Below are 25,221 nucleotides of genomic sequence, written 5' to 3' on the forward strand. Positions count from 1 at the left end.
ATACAAATCTTACAGAGAGGATTAATTAAAAAAAAAAAAGTGAATGAGTTTCTCCTTTAAGGAAAAAGAGTATTTTGTTCTCTTTGAGGAAAAATATACTATACAAAACACTAATGAGCTGGATGAGAGAGATATATTAAAATCCAAGAAATGCTCAGAAAGGAAGTTAGAAAGCAAAGCCATGGCATCTGCTAATAAGTCAAGGCTTGGGGTAGACACAAAGCTTGTATTCTTATGCCAGATAGGGTAGAACTTGGATTTAGATTGTCCAGTTAAAAACAAATCCAGACTTAGATTAGGGGAGACTGTATCCAGAAGTATGACTTTTGTCCTAGGGTTGGTTGGTTGGTTGGTTAGTCACTCAGTCGGGTCTGACTTTTGAGACCCCATGAACTGTAGCCCACTAGACTCCGCTGTCCATGGGATTCCCCAGGCAAGAACACTGCAGTGGGTTGCCATTTCCTTCTCCAGGGTATCTTCCCCTCCCAGTGATTTCCTGCAGTGCAGATGGTCTGTTGTAGGGAGCATGCTCCAACTTCAGAGATATGCCCCAGTCTCAAAATCAAACAGATAAAGGCCTTTAAAAGACAAAGTTGAACAAGAAGGGATAAGCAAAAATTAACAGATATTTTTCAGGAAAAGTTGGACAGCCACATGGTAATGACCTGTGGAGTCTGACGGGAAACACACCTTACTGTGGTCAGTGGATCATGGCAGCACTGTTTATAATAGCCAGGACATGGAAGCAACCTAGATGTCCATCAGCAGATGAACTGATAAGAAAGCTGTGGTATTTATACACAATGGTGTATTACTCGGCCATTAAAAAGAATACATTTGAATCAGTTCTAATGAGGTGGATGAAACTGGAGCCTATTATACTGAGTGAAGTAAGCCAGAAAGAAAAATACCAATACAGTATACTAACACATATATATGGAATTTAGAAAGATGGTAACAATAACCCTGTATACGAGACAGCAAAAGAGACACTGATGTCTAGAACAGTCTTTTGGACTCTGTGGGAGAGGGAGAGGGTGGGATGATTTGGGAGAATGGCATTGAAATATGTATAATATCATATATGAAATGAGTCGCCAGTCCAGGTTCGATGCACGATACAGGATGCTTGGGGCTGGTGCACTGGGACAACCCAGAGGGATGGTATGGGGAGGGAGGAGGGAGGAGGGTTCAGGATGGGGAACACATGTATACCTGTGGCGGATTCATTTTGATATATGGCAAAACCAATACAATATTGTAAAGTTAAATAAAATGAAATAAAAAAAATAAAAAAATAAACCCTACAGGTGTAATGAGAAAAAAATAAAAATAAAAAGCTGGAAAGGGGGTGTGCTCCACCCCACTTAAGGAAAAGCTGGTAAGGGGGTGTGGTCCAGAGTCAGCGACCTGTAGGTAGCAGAGAAGTCTGACTGAAGTTTGGTTGAGACAGAGTGCTGCTGCTAAGTCGCTTCAGTCGTGTCCGACTCTGTGCGACCCTATAGACGGCAGCCCACCAGGCTCCGACATCTCTGGGATTCTCCAGGCAAGAACACTGGAGTGGGTTGCCATTTCCTTCTCCAATGCATGAAAGTGAAAGGTGAAAGTGAAGTTGCTCAGTTGTGTCCGACTCTTAGCGAACCCATGGACTGCAGCCCACCAGGCTCCTCCGTCCATGGGATTTTCCAAGCAAGAGTACTGGAGTGGGGTACCATTAGAGGGAAATAAACAGAGAGTTGCAAACAGTGACCACTGCTATTTCATCATTTTAACAAAATCACCTTTTTTAAGAAAGAAAATGAGAATTCTTGGAGTTGAAGAGCTATCACTGCTGTGACCCTCTCTCATAGTACCCCTTTCAGCCACCTGTCCAGACCTTATAATCTCTAGGCCTAAAAAAGAGGATTGTCGTTTTGAGGGTCTTTCGAACTATTTTACCTACTAAAATTGTATTGTCTTCAAGTGCTTTTATTTCTTTTCTGATATTGATTTGGTACATTATATAATCTTTGAAAATAATCATGTATGATGTGTTTTTTGGAGGAAAGTGTTTAAAAAATAATTCCATGCTTTGATATTTATGATAAGGGCTAGCGTTGGCATTTGATGGCAGAGTTCCATACAAAGCTGGTGGGGTCTATTCCCAGAATATTAATGTAAAAGTGCCCCCAAAGTATTTATTACACGATGTAAGAAACTGTATGTGGTAGCTTAGCATTAACCATAGACATACTAGACATACATTAATAATGTAAAGCAATGACTGGTTTCAGATCTAAGTACATAAGTATGCCTATTTGTTATCATTATTATGCTATTTCTTATCATCCTGTTAATCATTATTTATTACCCTTCTGTTGTTATTGCACAGTGTATTATTCACATATATTATTAACATCTGCATACAGATTTATTGTCTATCTGATAATCTAGTAAAGAAACCTTTTGAAAACAAATCACTTGTGTCTGCCCCTCACTCTTGCCAACTCAAGCTCATTTCACACTCTTTAATCACCCTCTCAACAGTCCCCAAAGGTAATAGTGAAGATGACAGGGACTGGTATTGTACTTCGTAAGCTTGAATTATAATTCTATAATTTACTCTGTGTATAATTTTCAGGAAGTTACTTGAGCTCTCTAACCTATAGTCTACTCAATCCTAACATGGGAAAACTGTCTACCTACTGGGGTTGTTATGAAGATTAATTAAAATAATTACGGGAGGAATATATAAGAGTAGTTGAGGTATTAATGAATAAATGTATCTTCCTTATCTGTAGGCTTATATCATGTAGTATATAAATATAGGGAAATTTAAAGTGTTAGGCTTCCAGTAATTTAATCCAGAAATTCAGTCAATTCAGTTGCTCAGTAGTGTCCGACTCTTTGAAATCCCATGGACCGCAGCATGCCAGGCTTCCCCGTCCATCACCAACTTCTGGAGCTTGCTCAAATTCATGTCCATCGAGTCAGTGATGCCATCCAACCATCTCATCCTTTGTCCTATTCTCCTCCTGCCTTCAATCTTTCCCAGCATCAGGGTCTTTTCCAGTGAGTCAATTCTTTGCCACAGGTGGCCAAAGTATTGGAGCTTTAGCTTCAACATCAGCTCTTCCAATGAATATTCAAGACTGATTTCCCTTAGGATTGGCTGGTTGGATCTCCTTGCAGTCCAAGGAACTTTCAAGAGTCTTCTCCAACACCACAGTTCAAAAGCATCAAATCTTTGGCACTCAGCTTTCTTTATAGTCCAACTCTCACATCCATACATGACTGCTGAAAAGCCATAGCTTTGACTAGATGGACCTTTGTTGGCAAAGTAATCAGATCAGATCAGATCAGATCAGTCCCTCAGTCGAGTCCGACTCTTTGCGACCCCATGAATCGCAGCACACCAGGCCTCCCTGTCCATCACCAACTCCCGGAGTTCACTCAGACTCACGTCCATCAAGTCAGTGATGCCATCCAGCCATCTCATCCTCTGTTGTCCCCTTCTCCTCCTGCCCCCAATCCCTCCCAGCATCAGAGTCGTTTCCAATGAGTCAACTCTTCTCATGAGGTGGCCAAAGTACTGGAGTTTCAGCTTTAGCATCATTTCTTTCAAAGAAATCCCAGGGCTGATCTCCTTCAGAATGGACTGGTTGAATCTCCTTGCAGTCCAAGGGACTCTCAAGAGTCTTCTCCAACACCACAGTTCAAAAGCATCAATTCTTTGGCGCTCAGCCTTCTTCACAGTCCAACTCTCACATCCATACATGGCCACAGGAAAAACCATAGCCTTGACTAGACTAACCTTTGTTGGCAAAGTAATGTCTCTGCTTTTGAATATGCTATCTAGGTTGGTCATAACTTTCCTGCAAAGTAATATGGTTGGGCACAATCTCTTGCAAATAGCAATTATAAATTCTAAAATTAGAATATAAAGCTATAAGTATGTTTCCAATTTTTTTATTGCTTGCACATAAGAAATTAAAATATGCAAGTGTGTATGTGTGTGTATATGCTTTAAATGTTTACACTGAAAAAGTTGAAGGTCTAAAATTAATAATGTAAGTGTCTTACTTTAGAAGGTCCCCTCCTAAAAATGGCAAACCAAATAAATGGAAGCAAAGAATAGTAAATAAGAAAGATGAAAAACCAATAAAATAGAAATAATAAGTAAATCAATAGAAACAAAGCTACTTTTAAGTAGTGAAATTGATAAACCTTTATTTATAATGAGAGAGAGGGATCTAGTCAAATTATCCTTTCCTCAATGACTTTAATGCATTCAGAACTAAGTCAAATGCCTCCACATTCTTGTTCTGCCTGTATTTTTATGCTTAACTCTTAACATTTTTCCACATCCACCTTAAGTTCCAAGTATGCCAATTTTCTATGCATTCCATTAAGATGACGTTCTTTCTCCTCCTCTTGCACATACGGATACCGTCCTAGGTGTAAGTAGACCTAATTTCTCATCGAGCTCAACATGAGCACCATGCCTTTTGGAAAAGTTTTCCCAATTGCCTCCACACTTTCATCTGTAAAATGTCAGCAAAGTAAGCCACATCCTCCTGTGGTCTGCTGTTATAAAAATATCACAGCATTTATTAAGGTATAAGAAATGCAAGGTTCTTTAATAGATGCCATGATTCTTGCAGGGAAAGGCAGTAGGGTTGTTTTTTTTTTTTTTTGGTTTTGTTTTTGTTGTTGTTTTCATCTATTTCTAGCCTAGTGCATCACACACAGTAGTACTCAATAAATTCTTGGAATGAATGGAAGCTCTGTATCCACTTGCATTCCTAAATATAAAGCAATGTGATTGAGTGGAAGAATCTGCATCATTTTTGGCATCAGATAGAAACTTGAGATTTGGCTGCAAAATGTTCTAGTTGCATGACATTTTCAGAGCTTTAGTTTTCTCATGTCTTATATGAGGATGAAGATAATACCAACCAACATATATTATGATGCTTGACAATTGTGTATCACCTAAGAGTCACAGCATCCCTCACCTTACTGCTACTGGAAGGCCTGCCCTGAGAAATTACCATTTGTCGCACACAACACCATCTACTCCCTTTGCCAAAGATATTAGGCAAGAGATGTGAATCCAAAAAATAAGAGGCTATGGGATCATTGCTGATGTACATAGAATACTTTGACCCCTTAGAAGTTTCAACAGGAAAATAATAGGCCTTTACTCAGTGGAAGTTGAAAATCTGTCACTACGAGTTTATAGGTGTTAACAATCAGCCATAAACAAGATAAATTATAAATAAGCAGAAATTCTGAGTGAAAGAAACCAATACACAGAGAGAGGAGGTTAATGACATAATCTAATATTAATTGGAAAAGGTACAAAGAAAGAGAAAGTAGCCAGGTCATTTCTGGAGACCTATGAACTCCCATCACTGTCATCACCAGATCTATTATAACCTTGCCATGGCTCTTCTTCTCTTATTTCCATGAAAGTCCATTTAACATAACTACAATGAATCTCTTTTCTTTACAACCCAAATTGCCTGAGCAATCACTACCTGCTTCATAAATTTGCTATAATCCAGAGGACACTGAGTTTTAAATAGTTATTAATATGTGTCCCTCTTTCCAGTAATCACCCCTGGCATTCTAATCTCAGCACACAAACTAGGTCAAGTCTTTAAAATGTAAGTAAAGTCACAATGTTTCTCATTACAACTGTCCAATAATTCCCGTTTCATCCTTGTAAAAGCCAAATAACCTGAAATTGCCAGCAAGATCTTTTATACTCTGCCACCACGTGTACAAGTAAACACACGGGCCACTTGCGATCTTTGTCATCACAATCACCACATCCTTCTCTTCCTTCTCCTTCTCCCCTTGCCCTCCTCTGCCTTCCAACCTCCCCTTTCCCCTCCTTCTCCTGCTTTCCACCTCTCTGCACTGCAGTCACGAAGGATGCCTTGTTGTCCCTTGAGCATTTCCGGCTAACAGTTTGGTTTGACCTAAGCTTTTCTTTGGTTTGATAACTTCAGGGCTCACTCCCTCATCTTAGTGATATATTTCCCCACTAGCTCTTCAGTTGGACTTTTTCTGAACATTCTGTATAAAATTTTGTGCTTCCTGCCCCATGACAATACTAACTACCCCCCCATTCAGTTCAGTTCAGTCGCTCAGTCGTGTCCAACTCTTTGCGACCCCATGAATCGCAGCACACCAGGCCTCCCTGTCCATCACCTACTCCTGGAGTTCACTCAAACTCATGCCCATTGAGTCAGTGATGCCATCCAGCCATCTCATCCTCTGACGTCCCCTTCTCCTCCTGCCCCCAATCCCTCACACCACAATCCCAATTTCCAATGAGTCCACTCTTCGCATGAGGTGGCCAAAGTATTGGAGTTTCAGCTTTATCATCAGTCATTCCAACGAACACCCAGGACTGATCTCCTTCAGAATGGACTGGTTGGATCTCCTTGCAGTCCAAGGGACTCTTAAGAGTCTTCTCCAACACCACAGTTCAAAAGCATCAATTCTTTGGTGCTCAGCTTTCTTCACAGTCCTACTCTCACATACGTACATGACCACAGGAAAAACCATAGCCTTGACTAGATGGAGCTTTGTTGGCAAAGTAATATCTCTGCTTTTTAGTATGCTGTCTAGGTTGGTCATAACTTTCCTTCCAAGGAGTAAGCGTCTTTTAATTTCATGGCTGCAGTCACCATCGACAGTGATTTTGGAGCCCAAAAATATAAAGTCTGACACTATTTCCACTGTTTCCCCATCTATTTGCCATGAAGTGATGGGACCAGATGTCATGATCTTAGTTTTCTGAATGTTGAGCTTTAAGCCAACTTTTTTCACTCTATTTCACTTTCATCAAGAGGCTTTTTAGTTCCTCTTCACTTTCTGCCATAAAGGTGGTGTCATCTGCATATCTGAGGTTACTGATATTTCTCCCGGCAATCTTGATTCCAGCTTGTGCTTCTTCCAGTCCAGTGTTTCTCATGATGTACTCTGCATAGAAGTTAAATAACTGGGTGACAATACACAGCCTTGACGTACTCCTTTTCCTATTTGGAACCAGTCTGTTGTTCCATGTCCAGTTCTAACTGTTGCTTCCTGACCTGCATATAGGTTTCTCAAGAGGCAAGTCAGGTAGTCTGCTCTGGTATTCCCATCTCTTGAAGAATTTTCCACAGTTTATTGTGATCCACACAGCCAAAGGCTTTGGCATAGTCAATTAAGCAGAAATATGTTTTTCTGGAACTCTCTTGCTTTTTCGATGATCCAGCAGATGTTGCCAATTTGATCTCTGGTTCCTCTGCCTTTTCTAAAACCAGCTTGAACATCTGGAAGTTCATGGTTCATGTATTGCTGAACTACCACCCCCCATACCTGCTTTTATTTCTATTTAGCCCTTTTGTTTATCTAGTATACTCTGCTGCTGTTGCTGCTGCTGCTAAGTCACTTCAGTCGTGTCCGACTCTGTGCAACCCCATAGATGGCAGCCCACCAGGCTCCCCCATCCCTGGGATTCTCCAGGCAAGAACACTGGAGTGGGTTGCCATTTCCTTCTCCAATGCATGAAAGTGAAAAGTCAAAGTGAAGTCGCTCAGTCGTGTGTGACTCTTAGCGACCCCATGGACTGCAGCCTACCAGCCTCCTCTGTCCATGGGATTTTCCAGGCAAGAGTACTGGAGTGGGGTACCATTGCCTTCTCCGCTAGTATACTCTATATTCTACTAATTTACCTTGTCTATTCACTATGACCGATTACTAGAACATGAACTTCATCCAGATAGAAGCTTCTTTTCCTGGATCATTCCTAATTGTACCTCCAGCACTAAGACAGGTTCCTAAGAAATAGTATATACTCAAAAATTTCAAGGACTAAAAAGGGATAAATAAAGGAAGAAAGGACCCTAGTTTAAGCCCTTATATGGTTAGTTTTATTGCTTTACAAGTGATGCTTACTATAACACTACTAAAATTGCTGATTATATTTTTTAAAAGTTTCTCTTAAAAATTGTAAGTTTTATTCAGTAAAGAGGGAGCGTGTTGTAGTGAGCACAATATAGACTGTGTCATAAAAAAAAATCCTCTGATTATTCAAGACCTTGCTTTGCTATTTGTCTCATGTTTACTCAAATGTAAAGGGAGCTGATGACTACCTGGCAGAAGTGTGGTAGGTATTCAATAGCTTCTATCATAGCACGGCCATGTTGTGTGTGCTGTAAAATGAAATAACTGCAGCTTTCCATTTCTTCTGCAAAACAGAACCCTCTGAAACTGCCATAATACTCTCTAGCATATGAGCACATATTTCTTTCAACCATGCAAATATATTATTACAAAAAGCCAGCTTTGTTTGTTTGCAAAACTATTTATGCCAGGTTTTCTAATTATTAAAAACATGTATTTACAGAATATAACAAATTAAATATGTCTGAAAAATAGAAACCATGATTTTTCTATTAAATCTAAGATACATATTCCAGAAAAGATCATCTGTTAAAAAAGATCAGGTGTTTAAAAAGCTGTTGAAGGGTATGAATAAAAGCATTTTTAAAAATAGATATGAAAAATTATTGAAAGCAAATAGGGAAAATTTATGTCCACATGAAAACCTGTACATGGATGTTTATGGCAGTTTATTCATGGTTGCTAAAACTTGGAATCAACCAAGATGTCCTTCAGTAGGTGAAAGGGTAAAATGTGGAATATTATTCATGAATTAAACAAGTAAGCTATCAAGTCATAAAAAAATCAGGTCAGATCAGATCAGTTGCTCATTCGTGTCTGACTCTTTTCGACTCCATGAATCGCAGCACACCAGGCCTCCCTGTCCATCACCAACTCCCGGAGTTCACTCAAACTCCCGTCCATCAAGTCGTTGATGCCATCCAGCCATCTCATCCTCTGTTATCCATTTTTCCTCCTGTCCCAATCCCTCCCAGCATCAGAGTCTTTTCCAGTGAGTCAACTCTGCATGAGGTGGCCAAAGTACTGGAGTTTCAGCTTGAGCATCATTCCTTCCAAAGAACACCGAGGGCTGATCTCCTTTAGAATGGACTGCTTGGATCTCCTTGCAGTTTAGCTAAAAGTTCATTCAGATGTTTTCATAAGATATTAGGAGAAAATCCAAATGAACTTTTTAGGTCAACCTAACATATATTTTCGGAGAAGGCAATGGCAACCCACTCCAGTATTCTTGCCTAGAAAATCCTATGGACGGAGGAGCCTTGTAGGCTGCAGTCCATGGGGTCTCGAAGAGTTGGACACGACTGAGCGACTTCACTTTGACTTTTCACTTTCATGCATTGGAGAAGGAAATGGCAACCCACTCCAGTGTTCTTGTCTGGAGAATCCTAGGGATGGGGGAGCCTGGTGGGCTGCCGTCTATGGGGTCGCACAGAGTCGGACACGACTGAAGCGACTTAGCAGCAGCAACAACAACATATATTTTAAGTAAATATAAAGTATTTAAATTGTTCTGGGACTTCCTTGTTGCCCAGTGGTTAAGACTCTGTGCTCCCAATGCAGGGGGTCCAAATTCGACTCCTGGTCAGGGAACTAGACCCTACATACCACAACCAACAATTCACACGCTGCAACAAAGAACTGGTGCAGCCAAATAAATAAGTAATTAAAAAAAATTAAGCTGTCTTTTAATAAAAAAAACTAACATTTTAGTCAGCCATAGCAATTTATGACCCACAGATAAGCAAGATAATGTAGTGTGAGATGACTGCTGCTGTGTAGATTTTTGTATATTTGTGTGTGTGTTTATTCATCTATTGATCAAATACATGTAATTTAATTTTTAAGTAAAATGTCCTATACATATTAATTAAAAACACTACATCACATGAATATAAAGCAGATAATTGTAAACTTTTCCTGTAAATGACTAGGTAAGAAATAGTTTCTATTTTGCAGGTCAAGTCTCTTGCAATTACTCAGTCTGCCTTAAGAACTTGAAAACATCTGCAATTTGGACAATATGTAAACAAGTTAGTATGGTTGTGTTCCAAGGAAACTGATTTTTTTTTTAAACAGAAAGCTGGATTATTTGACATGTTAAATGTCTTATTTTGCATATGTGGATAAAATATCATTGAATTAATATTTAAGCACTACTAATTTTCAATGACTATTTTTTATTAATTTAAATGCATGCCGTTTAAGAAGAGTTTTTCTTTTCTTTCTCTGTGCTCAGTCACTCACTCAGTCATTCACTTTTGTCCGATTCTTTGTGACCCCATGGACTGTAGCCCACCAGGCTTTTCTGTTCATGAGCTTTTCCAGGCAAGAATACTGGAGTGGGTTGCCATTTCCTCCTCCAGGGGATCTTTCGGACCGAGGGATCGAACCCACGTCCTCTGCATTGGTAGGCAGATTCTTTCCCACTGAGCTACCTGGGAAGCCCCTTTCTTTATAAAAATATATGAAAAATCTTTCATAAAATGTCCCTCAAATTATACTTGAGGGAACTTAAAGGAAATGGCAACTCACTCCAGTATTCTTGCCTGGAAAATCCTATGGGCAGAAGAGCCTTGGTGGGCTACAGTACATGGAGTCACAAAGAGTCGGCCAGGACTGAGTGACTGAGCACAAACAATAGGCCATCTCCTACAGTGTGGCTCAGTCTGCAGAGAAGCTGTTTTGTTCTTAAATTCTCTCCTAATCAGCTCTTGATTAAATACATATATCTCACATATCATCACAGAGTCTGGAGGTTATCATTCCTCTTTTACAAAGTGATTTTACTGGACTTTCATTTTGTTACATTTCATTTGGTTAAGCATCTTGTTTGATGCTTAAAAATGATGTGTGCTTTTTATTTTCAAGAAATGGTTGGTCAGAGTTTTATTTGCCTTTGTATAACTGTAACGAGATGTCTTACAAAATGAAAGATATGGATGACTGATAGATAGATAGATAAATAGATAGTTCAAGAGCCAGGGTTCAAGGGTGCTAATGCTACATTTTGGAGGTTGTACTTCTGAATTCTATTATTCTAAATTGTTGATGTATTACCAATTACTAAAATATATATTTTTTATCAAATAGAACTTTTTTTATTTATGCATTATTCAATCATTTTTTTTCTATCTTGGAATTTATGTTGTAGTTTAACCAGAGAGAATTATTCCTTAGATACAAACCTCCAAAGCAAGGTCTTGCCACAAAAAAGAAAAAAGTAACAAAACAGAAAATAAAATAATAAAATGTGGGTATATATGAACAGATACATTTTATTTATTTGTTGGTTTTCTTTTTTATTTACTTAATTTTTATTGGAGTATAGTTGCTTTACAATGAACACATTTTAATTGTACCAAACCTATGGCTACTACAACTAGAATTTAAAAGATAAATCTTCTAAAACTATGCAAAATGTTGCCATATTCAATAGAATGTTTCTTTATTAGCAGCCAAGTTTTCTGTTCAGTTCAGTTCAGTTCAGTTCAGTCATTCAGTCGTGTCCGACTCTTTGCGACCCCATGAATCGCAGCACACCAGGCCTCCCTGTCCATTACCAACTCCCAGAGTTCACCCAGACTCACGTCCATTGAGTCAGTGATGCCATCCAGCCATCTCATCCTCTGTCGTCCCCTTCTCCTCCTGCCCCCAATCCCTCCCAGCATCAGAGTCTTTTCCAGTGAGTCAACTCTTCTCATGAGGTGGCCAAAGTACTGGAGTTTCAGCTTGAGCATCATTCCTTCCAAAGAAATCCCAGGGCTGATCTCCTTCAGAATGGACTGGTTGGATCTCCTTGCAGTCCAAGGGACTCTCAAGAGTCTTCTCCAACACCACAGTTCAAAAGCATCAATTCTTTGGCACTCAGCCTTCTTCACAGTCCAACTCTCACAACCATACATGACCACAGGAAAAACCATAGCCTTAACTAGACGAACCTTTGTTGTCAAAGTAATGTCTCTGCTTTTCAATGTGCTATCTAGGTTGGTCATAACTTTCATTCCAGGGAGTAAGTGTCTTTTAATTTCATGGCTGCAGTTACCATCTGCAGTGATTTTGGAGCCCAGAAAAATAAAGTCTGACACTGTTTCCACTGTCTCCCCATCTATTTCCCATGAAGTGATGGGACCAGGTGCCATGATCTTCGTTTTCTGAATGTTGAGCTTTAAGCCAACTTTTTCACTCTCCACTTTCACTTTCATCAAGAGGCTCTTGAGTTCCTCTTCACTTTCTGCCATAAGGGTGGTGTCATCTGCATATCTGAGGTTATTGATATTTCTCCCGGCAATCTTGATTCCAGCTTGTGTTTCTTCCAGTCCAGCGTTTCTCATGATGTACTCTGCATAGAAGTTAAATAAGCAGGGTGACAATATACAGCCTTGACGTACTCCTTTTCCTATTTGGAAACAGTCTGTTGTTCCATGTCCAGTTCTAACTGTTGCTTCCTGACCTGTATACAAATTTCTCAAGAGGCTTTAACACAAAAGGATTGAGGTTATTTGAAATATATGGATTAGCTAGTGTTTTAGTGTTTATTTTATCTTCTCTTATTTATCATTGTGATATATGATCATGATTTTTTTAAAAAAAGATAAAATGCATCAAACTGGACTATTAGAAAAGAATAACATCTAAAGTTCACTCTAGGAAAGAAATTACTTTTATTTTCAGCTTTTTGAAAGGCTATTTTACATATTTGTCTATAGTAAACACTGTTGATTGTCAAACCTGATTCAACAATCTAAATTTTAGTTGTTCGCATTAATCCATTTCTCTACCACGTAGTTCTTCCTCCCAAGTGCAGTAATGGCTTAATTGTTCTAATCTTTCTGTTTGGCGTAAGTTTTTCAGATATGGACAAAAGATTATATTAGTCAATAAGACAAAAATGAAGTTTTGGGGACACTCTTGGGGTGATAAATTACTCTTAAGCACAAGATGACAGCAAATGAACTTGGATAATTGATTGCAGGGTGAAACCAGTTGCTCCAACTAACCCTAAGCCAACTTCATCTTTTTATGTATATTCCACATTTATCCAAGGTTTATTCCGTTCTCTTAACTTTATTTTGTATTGTTGTCTCTATGGCAGCCAAAAAGAATCCTAATTAACACAATGATTGACAGTTAATATATTTTACATTATTTCTGTCCATATATATGAGTTTTTCTAAAACCATTCATGAATATTATTTTTTATATTATAATAACAATATGTTATTAGACATAATAGTGTTCTCCATGACTGTGGTGATCAGGAGGTAGACCTTAAATACTGTCAACCAGACCACAGCTGATTGGAGCCTTAACATCTAATTAAAGTCATCTGGATAATCTATGCTGAGATATACTTACAGCTAAACTTTCTGATTGAAGTTTTATCTCCAGGGATTGAGCCTGAATAACATTTGAATTTGTCCTCTGCCCGCTGTTAGGTCTGAACTTCATTAGCTGCTCCATTCTGCAGCTAGTCATTAGATTTACATTTCTTAATTATATTTTTTTAAAAAGAAATTGGTGGCTCGTCAGAGCATTAATGAATTGTAATATGATCATTTAATCTTAGATTAACTCAATTCAATCCTAGTCTGATTTCTTCTGAAACTACACTCGCCTTTGAACAGCCTGCTGTCAGATGACATTTGCAGAATTCTCCCGGACTGCATTCGAAAGCTGATGATTGTTTGCTAGAATGTCTCTGTGTACTTATGAAACAGTGTCTGTGCCTCAGGAATGGTCCCCCCTCCCTATGTGTGTTCTATGATGTGGAGACCTCCAGTAACCCGTAGTGCACCAGTGGCTCTGTCTCTCCTATGGATAGTGTTGTACTTAATTCTGAGCTCTTCCTTCTGTATAACAGTCATGTTCCACGCCCTATTTCTTTACTCTCCCACACCTAGATGTGAGGAAAATGTGGTAGAAGTAATCCGTAAGCTTTTTTGATGGCCAGTCCCATCAGTCCAGTCAAGTCTACATTCTTGGTTGTGATATACAGACTTGCTGGATTCCCCAATGTGGTATTAAGAAATTTTCTTCTTCCAGGGACTATAAACTCTTAGACATTTAGAGCACTTTTTGCCTAGATTAAAAACAAATCTAGTTGGTCACTTTGCATAGGTGTTTTATAACAGATCTGTAGTTAACGAAATAAAAAATTGCCATTAATGGTATTCTACATAAAACACAGAGTTTCAAACTGTTCACTATTTAGAAAGTTTGTTCCTGTCTCAGCAGATTTTCTACAGTCCTGATTGCCCCTTTAGTGGTTTTATAACAATCACTGTATAAAACGCTGACCCACACTTGCTCTCTTTTGCCTGAAGATAAGCCCTCGGGACATCTTGTTGAATAGGGCTATTGGTTGAAAAAGTATAATTGAGTTCAGAGTGGAGCTGGAGACTGTATCAATGCAGGAAACTATACCCCATAAAATATTAGATTCGTAGTCCAAAACTGGAATATAGATGAATTGGGAGTTCATTACGCAAGTGAAATAAGGCATTCACAGAAGGATATGCTGCCTGAGTCCACACACATGAGGTGTCTAAAGTCGTCCAACTCAGAAGCAGGGGGTAGAATGTCAGTTGATGGGGCCAGGGACAGGTGGAAATGGGGAGCTATTGTTCAACAGGTGTAACATTTCAGTTACACAAGAGGAGCGATTTCTAGAGATCTGCTGTCCAACATCATGACACTAGTTTACAGTCCTATACCACACACTTTAAAGAAGTTGTCAAGAGGGTAGCTCCCATGTTAAGTGTTCTTACCACAATTTAAAAAAAAAAGCTAACAGGGAAAAAAAATTTTTTTGTTTGGTTTTGCTGCATGTTACACAGGCCTTTACATTTCTTTAGTAAGTGGTAACCAGAATTGTTTTATATGAACTCAAAAATGAAGTAAGCATGAATCAGATAACCTATATCACATAATCTATATTGTTCTCATTAGCATTGTTTGTAATCCCTTCCCCCTCTCCTTCCATTGTTATGGTAAAAAGAATGAACATGCGTATCCTCCAGATAGTGCAGGATTTGTCTATTTCTGAATTTGAGGCTGTTTCCTGCAATGCTTGCATATGTAAACCATAAAAGTGTTAAAATTTATAGACATCAATCATGGTGTTAAATACTGTTCATATTCTTTACCCTTTCTCTGATTTGGTTCAAAAATGATTTTTAATTAAAAATAGCTTGAGTAACAGTATAGAGTGTAAATAGTATAGAGTGTAAACAGTATAGAGTGTAATATTATGTAGTTCACTATAAACAACAGTAACTATTTATAACAAAACCTAACTATAAATTTGATAAAATAAATAAATTTAGGTAGTTCATATACCAAGGGAAAGAAGAGGATTATAATTTAGACATTGCCCTCTCTTTCTGTATTTTACTTCACTCCTGAGTAGAAAGACTGAATTTAGGAGCAGCCAGAAATCATAGAGACAGAGTTTAAAAGCTCTTCTCTTTTTAGTAACTTTTGTGCCTGCTTTAAATTGATCATTTGTTTCATCAGCTAATCCTCAAGTAGAGGGCATGTCCTTTCCACTTGCAGAATTCTCTTACATAAGTTGAATTCCCTCCTTATCACCTCAAGCCATAAGCACTTTATTTTTTGTTTGTTGTTAGGAAAAAGAGGGGGGGAAAAAATCAGCTCATAACTATTTGCTGGAGCTGTCTGCATTTTAATCCCAGACTATGAACGGACATCAGAGTGCCCTTATGATATTTTGCACAAAGGCTCAGTGTTCATGGCTCTACTCAGAGAACCCAAAATAGCATTCAGTGAGCAGTGACATACTGAGGGTCTTGGTACTACAAGCACAAGTTGTCTGTAACTCGGAGCAATGTGGCACATGTAAGGTTCCAGGAGAAGCCTGCGAAGCAAAATCGGGGCAAACTCTCCTGCTATTCTTCCTGTGTTTCACGTGAATTTTGAATTTCAGGCTCTTCAGACCTTATTGAAGATATACAGGTAAGAATGCAATCAGCAGGCAAGTATTAATTATATAAGCTAACTCAAAGAAAATAGAGTGAAAAAGTAATTGAAAAACTAATTTCCACTTCATAAGGAAAAAATTTCTAAAAATCTCCAAACTTGGCGTGTACATTGAACATTCTCTAAAACAAAGATCAGTTTAGCATCTCTGCAATTCAGATTCAGGAAAATAAAAGTTCTTTATATCTAGAAAATTTAAAACAAGTTTCTTGGGAGGAACGTAGCATCATTCTCCAGGATTTTGTTTCTTAATTTTTTTTAAAATATTTACCACTCTACTATCAGATGCCATGTCAAGGTTTAAAGTTATAAACCTTAAAGATATGTGGAAATATTTATTTATAGAATAAATATTTTAAATAATAAATTATTTATTTCTTAGTAAATTATATTCATTGTGGAGATTTCCACATATTTGAATAAAATTATATGTTTCTTTGGAGAATAATTTCTTATTAAAGTTGACATATACTTATTTTCTTTTCTTTATTTTTGTCAGGGTTTTATGGTTATCAAATTTTTCATTGACTTTCAAAAATTCTTAAAGTGAAAAGGCTTAAGTAATTAAGAATGTTACAAAAATAATAATAATAAAAGCAAATTATTGAGCACATTATGAATATAAATACATACATATTCAAACATGTACACATATTAGCTTTCAATCTATTATATCCATTACATGAAGGTTAATTCATCAAATATGAAATACACAAAACTAAAAATTAAGAAAATGCAAATTGTGAAAGGGATTTATTATTGTCTCAATTCTGATTTGTTGCAAGCAATTTTAATTGGGTTATTAATTTTAATAAAATATTTCAATGTAAATTTGCCAAAGCATTTAGTAAATCTATAACTAGCATATGAAATAACATATTAAAAAGTTAACAAAATGTATAAGTAGAATGTCAAAGTTTTTCTCAGATTATGTAAATTTATATATTTCAGTTCTATCAATCAGTTTATTTTTTTAATTACTATATCTTGAGAGAAGACTTTATTTGCATAAAATATTTGCTAATTTATAATTATAATTAAGATATATCTATATATTAGATCTATTTGCAATATCAAATAAGGTAATAAAATAGTATACTTTCATATATTATTTATTTCAAATTCAAAGTACTTTAAATGTCTAAATATCACTAATATGCAAACAAATATTTATAATTTTAAATTTGAAAATATTTAGATTTAAATATAATCTGAATATTTTTGTTTACCAAATATTTTTAACAAAATATTTAAAAATATTACCAATAAGAATAAACATACAAGTTGATAGGTCTAGAATTGCTTAAATTTTTAAATAATGAGTTTATGAAATCTAGAAATCATTTGCTCTCATCTTCTTTATATGTGTTTTCTTTAGCAACACTTTTACCAATGACTGAAATGAATCAGATCATTAGGTAAATTATATAAAATTTTTACAGTTTCAATTTAGCATGTTTTTTATTTGTTTCCTTTTTTGGTTAAACACATACACTTTCACACAATTTTTAGAAATCTTAAAGCATAGATTATCTACTTATGCATTTTGTTTTATTTTGTTCTCTCTTTTGAAATATTTTTAAGGTACTTATCTCCAGAAAATTTTTAAAAATTATTCAATTAAATTATCATAAATTGAAGTTGCTTTAAACTGACGTGTACAAATTCTTCCCATGCATTCATAAGAAATCTATTGCTTAGAAGTTTATCATAATATACTACATGTAATTTGATAAATAATAATCAATAACTAATTATGAACTTTTTGCCAGTCATGCTCTTAGCATTATTTTATATGTAAAGTGTTATAGTATAGTATTTGACAAGTTATTAAGTAGTAATGCAATAAGAATAAATGCATTACACAGTTTAAAAGAAGATATTGATTTTCATATCCCTTTCTTTAGATTAGGATTCATTGATACTGACCATAATATTTGAGGACTATGCTGATGAACATGAGGAATTGGAACTTTTATATTTTGTTGTCATGATGACTTTCCTTAAAAACTATCATCATCTAATACCTGTATCTTTGTTTTGGTGTAACAGATTAAGGATAAAACACAAATACAGAACTTCATAACCCATATGAATCCTTTCTTTCTCACAGTGCTGGTAACAACTCATAATTTGAGAAATGAATGAGTTACTTTTGCCATACTGACCAGAAAGATGTTTGACCTTTCTTTTAAAGGCTCACAGTGTTAGAGTTTTGCTGCCACCACTCAGTTAAGAGAATTCAGCTCAAATGCTCTAAAAATCTACCTTTTCACAACTTCTAGAAAACCAGTTTCTTTTTGAGACAATGCATGCCCTTTTGAAATAACGCATGAATATTCAGAAGTGATCCAGTCAGACAATTCTTGTTTCACATTAAAAAAAAAAAAAGTGGCTCTAGAATTAGTAAAGTAGAAATATTTTTGTCAGAAGTTTGTCTCATTAATTAGTACTCAGTAAAAGACATTCAGGATCATCAAAAAATGTCTTACAGTTAAAGGAAAGCATATAATTTTTCAGAGACTCTGCTTTGGCATCTGAAATCAAGTTTGAAATGTTATCATAGAACAGTGACTTATCAACATACAAGATCAGTACATTTACATTTTTTTCTGCTCCTTCCTTCTAAGAACTTAGATGATAAATGAATTTCGTAAATTAGCAGGATAGTATATTAAAGTGGGAGTACTTTTGGCACATCAGTTACAGCTAAAAATAACCTAGGTAATTTTCTCTAAGTGCAAAACTTAGAAATGTCATTCCTGTGGAAATGAGGAAATTGTACATAAATCATGGGAAAGGAAAATGCCATCGTTTTTCTGCCTTTAAGTTGAATTATAGCTGAATTGTTTTCAAGAGTTTGCCATCTATTTTATTCTTAAAAATCTCTAGTGGAGCATCAATGACCTCCTTTTTAAGAGATTTGTTTTTTTTTGTTTTGTTTTGGTTTTGGCCACGAGGCTCGTGGAATGTTAAGTTTGCTGAACCCAGGCTCTGAGCAGTGAAAGCACAGTCCTAACCACTGGGCCCCTAGAGAATTCTCATTACCTCTTTTTTTGTTTGTTTGTTTGTTTTGAAGTTAATTGATTTACAATGTTGTGTTAATTTCTATTGTACAAAAAGTGATTCACGCACATTCCCTTCTCCAGGAGATCTTCCTGACCCATTCTGTATTGCAGGTGAATTCTTTACTGTCTGAGCCACCAGGGAAGCCCTCTTTTTCATATTATTTCCCTTTATGATTTATCACAGGATATTGAATACAGTTTCCTATATTATACAGGAGGACTTTGTTGTTCACACATTCTCTGCATGATAGTTCACATCTGCTACAAACCCCCAATCATCCTTCCCTCACCATCCTCCCCTGGCAGTCACAAGTTTCCTCTCTCATGTCTCTGAGTCTGCTTCTGTTTCATAGATAAGTTCATTTGTGTTATCTGTTATTTTTTATTGTATTTTTGAAGCATCTTTACATATCACTCATTTAATTGCCCTACAAATGAGCTCTCAAACACTGTAATTTCTATGTTAAAAATTGTTTATTAATTCCAAATGGGTAGAGACATGTATCTGCTTTCCCATCATTTGCAACTCCTTCGAGAGACACATCTACCTTTGGAACTCATCTCGACCTTTAGCCACTCTTCAATTCACTCTTTTCTAATTCTTGAGAAACACTTATAAAATTCTTGAGCTATTCATCACGAGGCACCAGCCTTTGGTTTTTGTTTTTAATTAATGCAAAGAAGTCAAATCTGGACACTTCAGGTACACATTAGCACTTGTTATAGACTCCTCTGGTGGTGAGTTAAAGAAGATATCTATTTTTCATGTTCATTTGTAATACTGATTTTTCTTATTAAATATAACTCACTATCAAACTCTACTTTCTGGATAGCATATAGTTTCTCTACCAAGAAAGAAACTATGTAACTATCATTGTCATCAGTTCAGTTCAGTCACTAAGTCGTGTCCGACTCTTTGCAACCCCATGAATCGCAGCATGCCAGGCCTCCCTGTCCATCACCAACTCCTGGAGTTCACTGAGACTCACGTCCATCGAGTCAGTGATGCCCCAACCATCTCATCCTCTGTTGTCCCCTTCTCTGTCCAAAACCTCTTTAAACATTGACTGGTTGTATATGTCAAAAATTGCTCAACTAGCTTCAACAATTAGAACAGTCTTTTGGACTCTGTGGGAGAGGGAGAGGGTGAGATGATTTGGGAGAATGGCACTGAAACATGTATAATATCATATATGAAACGAGTCGCCAGTCCAGGTTCGATGCACGATACTGGATGCTTGGGGCTGGTGCACTGGGATGACCCAGAGGGATGGTATGGGGAGGGAGGAGGAAGGAGGGTTCAGGATGGGGAACACGTGTATACCTGTGGCGGATTCATGTTGATATATGGCAAAACCAAAACAATATTGTAAAGTTAAAAAGTAAAATAAAAAAGATTTCCAAATTTTTTACACAATAACAATGCATCACAATAATGCATTGCATTTCTAAATGCCAGTTTATTTCTGTAGGACAGAGTTTTGGACCTGAGTTTAGTAGATTAAACAGTCTGAAATTCTTAACATTCTTGGAAGATATTTTCTAATTTCAAAATATCATTCCAAGTTATTTTGCTGGTATGAATAACAACTAATAACAAGAAGCTATGGATTAGGAATTTAGAGGTCATAGGAGATTAGTGCGTATCTTTGAAAGATTTATGAGGTAGAATTGACCATAGATGAAGCTTGAATATGCATGAGAGGTAAAGGAGGAAAACATTAAACAGGGAATTTTTATTCAACTGAGAGTTTCTGAGTGGAGGCTGGTTTTATTTGGTGAAAGAAACAACATAATCATGATGTAGAGGGCCCACTCCAGTATTCTTGCCAGAAAAATCTCATGGACAGAGGAGCCTGGTGGGCTACTGTCCCCAGGGCCAAGAGTCAGACACAACTGAAGTGACTGAGCACACATGCACGCAATGATAGAGAATGAAGAATAAAAGATGATTATCGAGGTGCCTCTTGGAAAATAGGTTTGTAGATCAGGAAATAGATATGTATAGACTATTCAGGAGATTGCTTTGTGATGCTTCAGTATATAAATATTAACTGAAGTTGGAAAACCAAGAGATAAACATGTACTGAATGAGCAAAAATTTTTTTAAGAATGGACCTTCAGAATTTAGGGCAAGAAAATGAGATGGAGATTCTACAGGCAAAAGAGAAACGCAAATGTGTACGGAGATTTGCAAACCAAAAAAGGGAGCATTTTTAAAAGGAATGTGGTTATTGTGAAGGCAACAATATGTTATACCACTGTGAAGCTAATCTTACAGTAATAAATAAAAGTGGTTTTTAGATTTTGTTAAAATATAATGGAAATTTTCCTTTTGATCTTGATAGATTGGTTGCATTGCACTATTAGGGTGGGGGAAAGCTAAATTGCACTTTTCTGTAGACTGAATGAGAGAACGTGAAGACAGTGAATGGACATTTATTCTGTAATATTTCCCCTCCATTTGCTTCAATATTTACTTTTGGATGTTGTGCCTTTTGAATTCGTGTTCTAATTTCCTGATCTTTTCTATCCAATTTTCTATATCTATGCATCATTATTCTAGTACCTAAGAGATCTTCTCATATTTATCGTTTCACCCCCCCTCCCCCCACCTTTTAAAAACTAGTCACTAGATTCAACTTCATTAGATGTTTTTTTTTTTTCTGGCAATGACTAAGGTGATTGATTTAGACCTCCCCAAATATCATTCCGGGCTTCCCTGGTGGCTTGGTGGTAAAAATCCTCCTGCCAATGTAAGAAGTGCAGTTCGATCCCTGGGTCAGAAAAATCCCCTAGAGAAAGACATGACAACTCACTCCAGTATTTTTGCCTGGCAAATCCTATGGACAGTAAGTTTCTACTCCAAAACCTGATTTTTCACATAATAGAAACTGTGTACATTAGCTTGCTGTGTGTGCTTAGTCACTCAGTTGCGTCTGACTCTTTGTGACCATTTGGACTGCAGCCTTCCAAACTCCTCTGTTATTTGTATGCAGCCTGCAGCAAATACTTCCTATTATTCTTGTCCTGTCTTGGAAGGAGTTCTTTTCTCTACGATTTAAGCAGCATTCATATTGACAGTTAACTGCTTTGATTTTTTATTCCTGTGGTAATGGGGATTTACTACTGATTCTCTTATACACTCTAAGGATGGATTAATTAGAGGGTTCTGAAGAAATCTGGGATTATAAACGTTTAATGGCTTGTTTTATGGCCTAATACTAACTACCTTTGTTTTGCATTTGGCATGCTCCTGGTGCAGTCCCAATTCTTTTTACCTGACTTATCACAACATATACAGAAGTCAGGTATGTTATCTCATTTTGCAGTTGGAGAAACTCAATCTGAGAGTGTTTAAGTACCTTAGTTAGTTATGCATGCATGCTGAGTTGCTTCAGTCGTGGCCTACTCTTTGCGACCCCAGGGACTGTAGCCCGCCAGGCTCCTCTCTCCATGGGATTCTCTAGGTTAGAAAACGAGTGGGTTGCCATTCCCTTCTCCAGGGAATCTTCCTGACCCAGGGATCCAACCAGTGTCTCTTACATCTCCTGCATTGGCAGGCAGGTTCTTTACCACTAGAGCTGGTTGGGAAGCCATACCTTAGTTAGTACCATGCAACTATTATCTATAGATGTACAAGTCTTTACATTTTATTTAGATTCTTCTTAATAGCAATAATTTAATGTTACTAAATGAGAATTTAAATAAATAATATAATTAAGAAAAAGAACCAGTTGAAAATTACACAGTTGATTTATTTACTTCATGTCATACCTTTGTCTACTATTACACATTCTCAGTCATTACTATTCATAATAACCATCCATTCTAGATATAATTTGTCAACCAGAAGGTTACTGCTACATGATCAGAGCCATACAGTAAAGTCAAGCTGAGAACTAGAGCAAATTGTTCTCTTGAAGACAGAGGAAGCAGGATAAGGTGGGAAATGTCTGCCTGGAACATCCATCTGACCACATAGTGCACCTCTATCCTAAGAACGGTCTCCAGACAGGTGCTTAGATAACACAGGGCATACACAAGACCATCAATCGAGCTGTGGGAAAATATAAGAATTTCTATTTTTGTTGATGCTTTATCTCCTTTTGCATTTCATTTTTCCGTGTGTCTTGTGAAATATCTGTATAGTCATAGAAGTTGTAGAAGTAAATGATTCGTATACACATGCGCAGCAAATGCTGGAGTCCACCTGAAGCGTTTTTCTTTTCCTGCTAAGAGTGTAAAACATGAAAGTTGGGAAACCACTGCTCTAAAAATAAACCCTGGCCCATATCTACACACATATTTCTTTTCCAATATATTATCCATATTCCAAAATCCTTCAGGCACATTGGTTAAAGGTACCCACTCAGAAGGAAGCAAGTGCCCTGAGTTTAACTCCAACCCCACCCCACAAGGCTAAGCAAAATTGCTAACCTACATGTGCACATTTTCTGCATTCATAACATAGCACATAGAATGCATACCGTAGAAATGTTGTAAGACAAGTCATTTAAAAATGGCATAGTATTTGTATAGTCATAAGCATGGATTAAGCATTCAATATTAGTTAGATAACATGATGATAATAATGATGAAGATGATGATGGTGGTGGTAGTGTTCTCAGTCTATTTGCCTTAGAATCACCTTTAGAGACTGTTAAAAATACCTCACTGAATCAGAAACTGTGGAGTGGAAAATCCACATTTTATCCCAGTTTTCATTTCAAACTAATGTAAAGTAAGTGTGTAAATCATTTCCTGCAGCTAGAGGGAACGAACCAAGCAAGTTACTGTTTACACACAAAAAGATTAAGGGATTCTCTTCATGCATAGTAAAAAATTTTCAACTAGAGAACATGTAATCAGGTCCAACATAAAATAAAAGAATTGTCACATAAGTTCACAGTTTAGTGTAAAAACCATTACTACCATTTTCAAAAAAGTATTTTTGCTTAAATGCTTTTAATATTTCACCCAGTTCATCTGCGTCCAATACTATATGGTTCTATGAAACTATTTTATGAATTTTAAAATTTTGCTTTGATCCTACACACACAGATACACATACACACATAGACACACACACAAGCAAAATAGCAGAGTCTATGACTTTAAACTTTCTTTTCATTCACTAAGATTTGGGTCTTTAAAAAATTCATGTTTATATTATGCCTTTTTCAATAACAAAATCATATTTTCCACACCATTTGGCAGTGGTGCTTACTAAGTATTGCTTTTGATGGTAGAATAAATTTATAGATATTATAGTTATAAAGAAGATGTACTGAAAAAATTGATAATTGAAGAAAGGAACATTTGTTTGATATATTTGACTAGGCTTTATGTAGCTACTAATACAACATCAGCAAAAATTGTCAGAGTACAACTATGTCTTTATTTACTATAGTAAGAAGTGGCTAAAAAGATTTCCAATAAGTGGAAGACAAAATAATATATTTACAATGGAAATTGAGGACTAAATAATAAATGTTGCAATAAATTCTTGAGAGACTAGAATATATTGTTGATAAGAAAGAAAATATTTTTTACTTTATCTTGTCTTTGTAGAGATATATAAGTTCAAATCGACAGGTGGTATTTATGTAATGAAAACAATTAACCAATAATGTTGTATAATCACACAAAACAATGTTTTAGGTGAAAAATGCCTCATTTGCATGATTCTATGATTGTGGAATTCCCAACTCTTTAATTTATGGGTACAAAGCTTTTCATTAAACATTGATGGTAAATAAATAAAGAGAAAACAACTCAAAGCTCCCTCAATAGGCAATGAGTATATAATTGAGATTTCTTCATATGTCAGTATAATCCTAATCAGTGGCAATGAATGCACTGGGTCTATATATACCAATACAGATGAGTCTAACTCATAGATTAAATATTCAATTTGAGAAAGGCTTTACATGATATCTCATTCAAGCAGATTTTTAAATGCTGAATATATGTTATTTATAAACATCCATAGAGTAGATTTTTTTATCTATAGAAAAAAAAATCTCTTTATATTCAAGATAATAGTTATCTTTTTGGTGGAAAAGGAGGAAGATTCATAATATTTCATTATGTAAATATTAACATTAAAATACAAAAAGTTAATACTTCAAAAGTTTTATAACACTCATTTTGCTCAAAGAAAAAAATACTTATCAAAGTAGACTAATAAGTAATTGCTGAATTT

At 36.4% G+C, this 25,221-nt stretch overlaps 1 protein-coding gene across 1 annotated transcript in view; it reads left to right on the forward strand.

Annotated features, from left to right (window-relative positions):
• Nucleotides 1-15,692: 15,692 nt before the first annotated feature.
• The window catches only part of CDH19 (cadherin 19), an 80,377-nt gene continuing 70,848 nt past the window's right edge, over nt 15,693-25,221 (forward strand). The window contains exon 1 of the mRNA XM_027526074.1: nt 15,693-15,921. The gene's annotated coding sequence lies outside the window, so the exon portion shown is untranslated. The remainder of the gene's footprint in view (nt 15,922-25,221) is intronic.

Source organism: Bos indicus x Bos taurus, chromosome 24, assembly GCF_003369695.1.
Source record: "Bos indicus x Bos taurus breed Angus x Brahman F1 hybrid chromosome 24, Bos_hybrid_MaternalHap_v2.0, whole genome shotgun sequence".
Taxonomy (NCBI): Eukaryota; Metazoa; Chordata; class Mammalia; order Artiodactyla; family Bovidae; genus Bos; species Bos indicus x Bos taurus.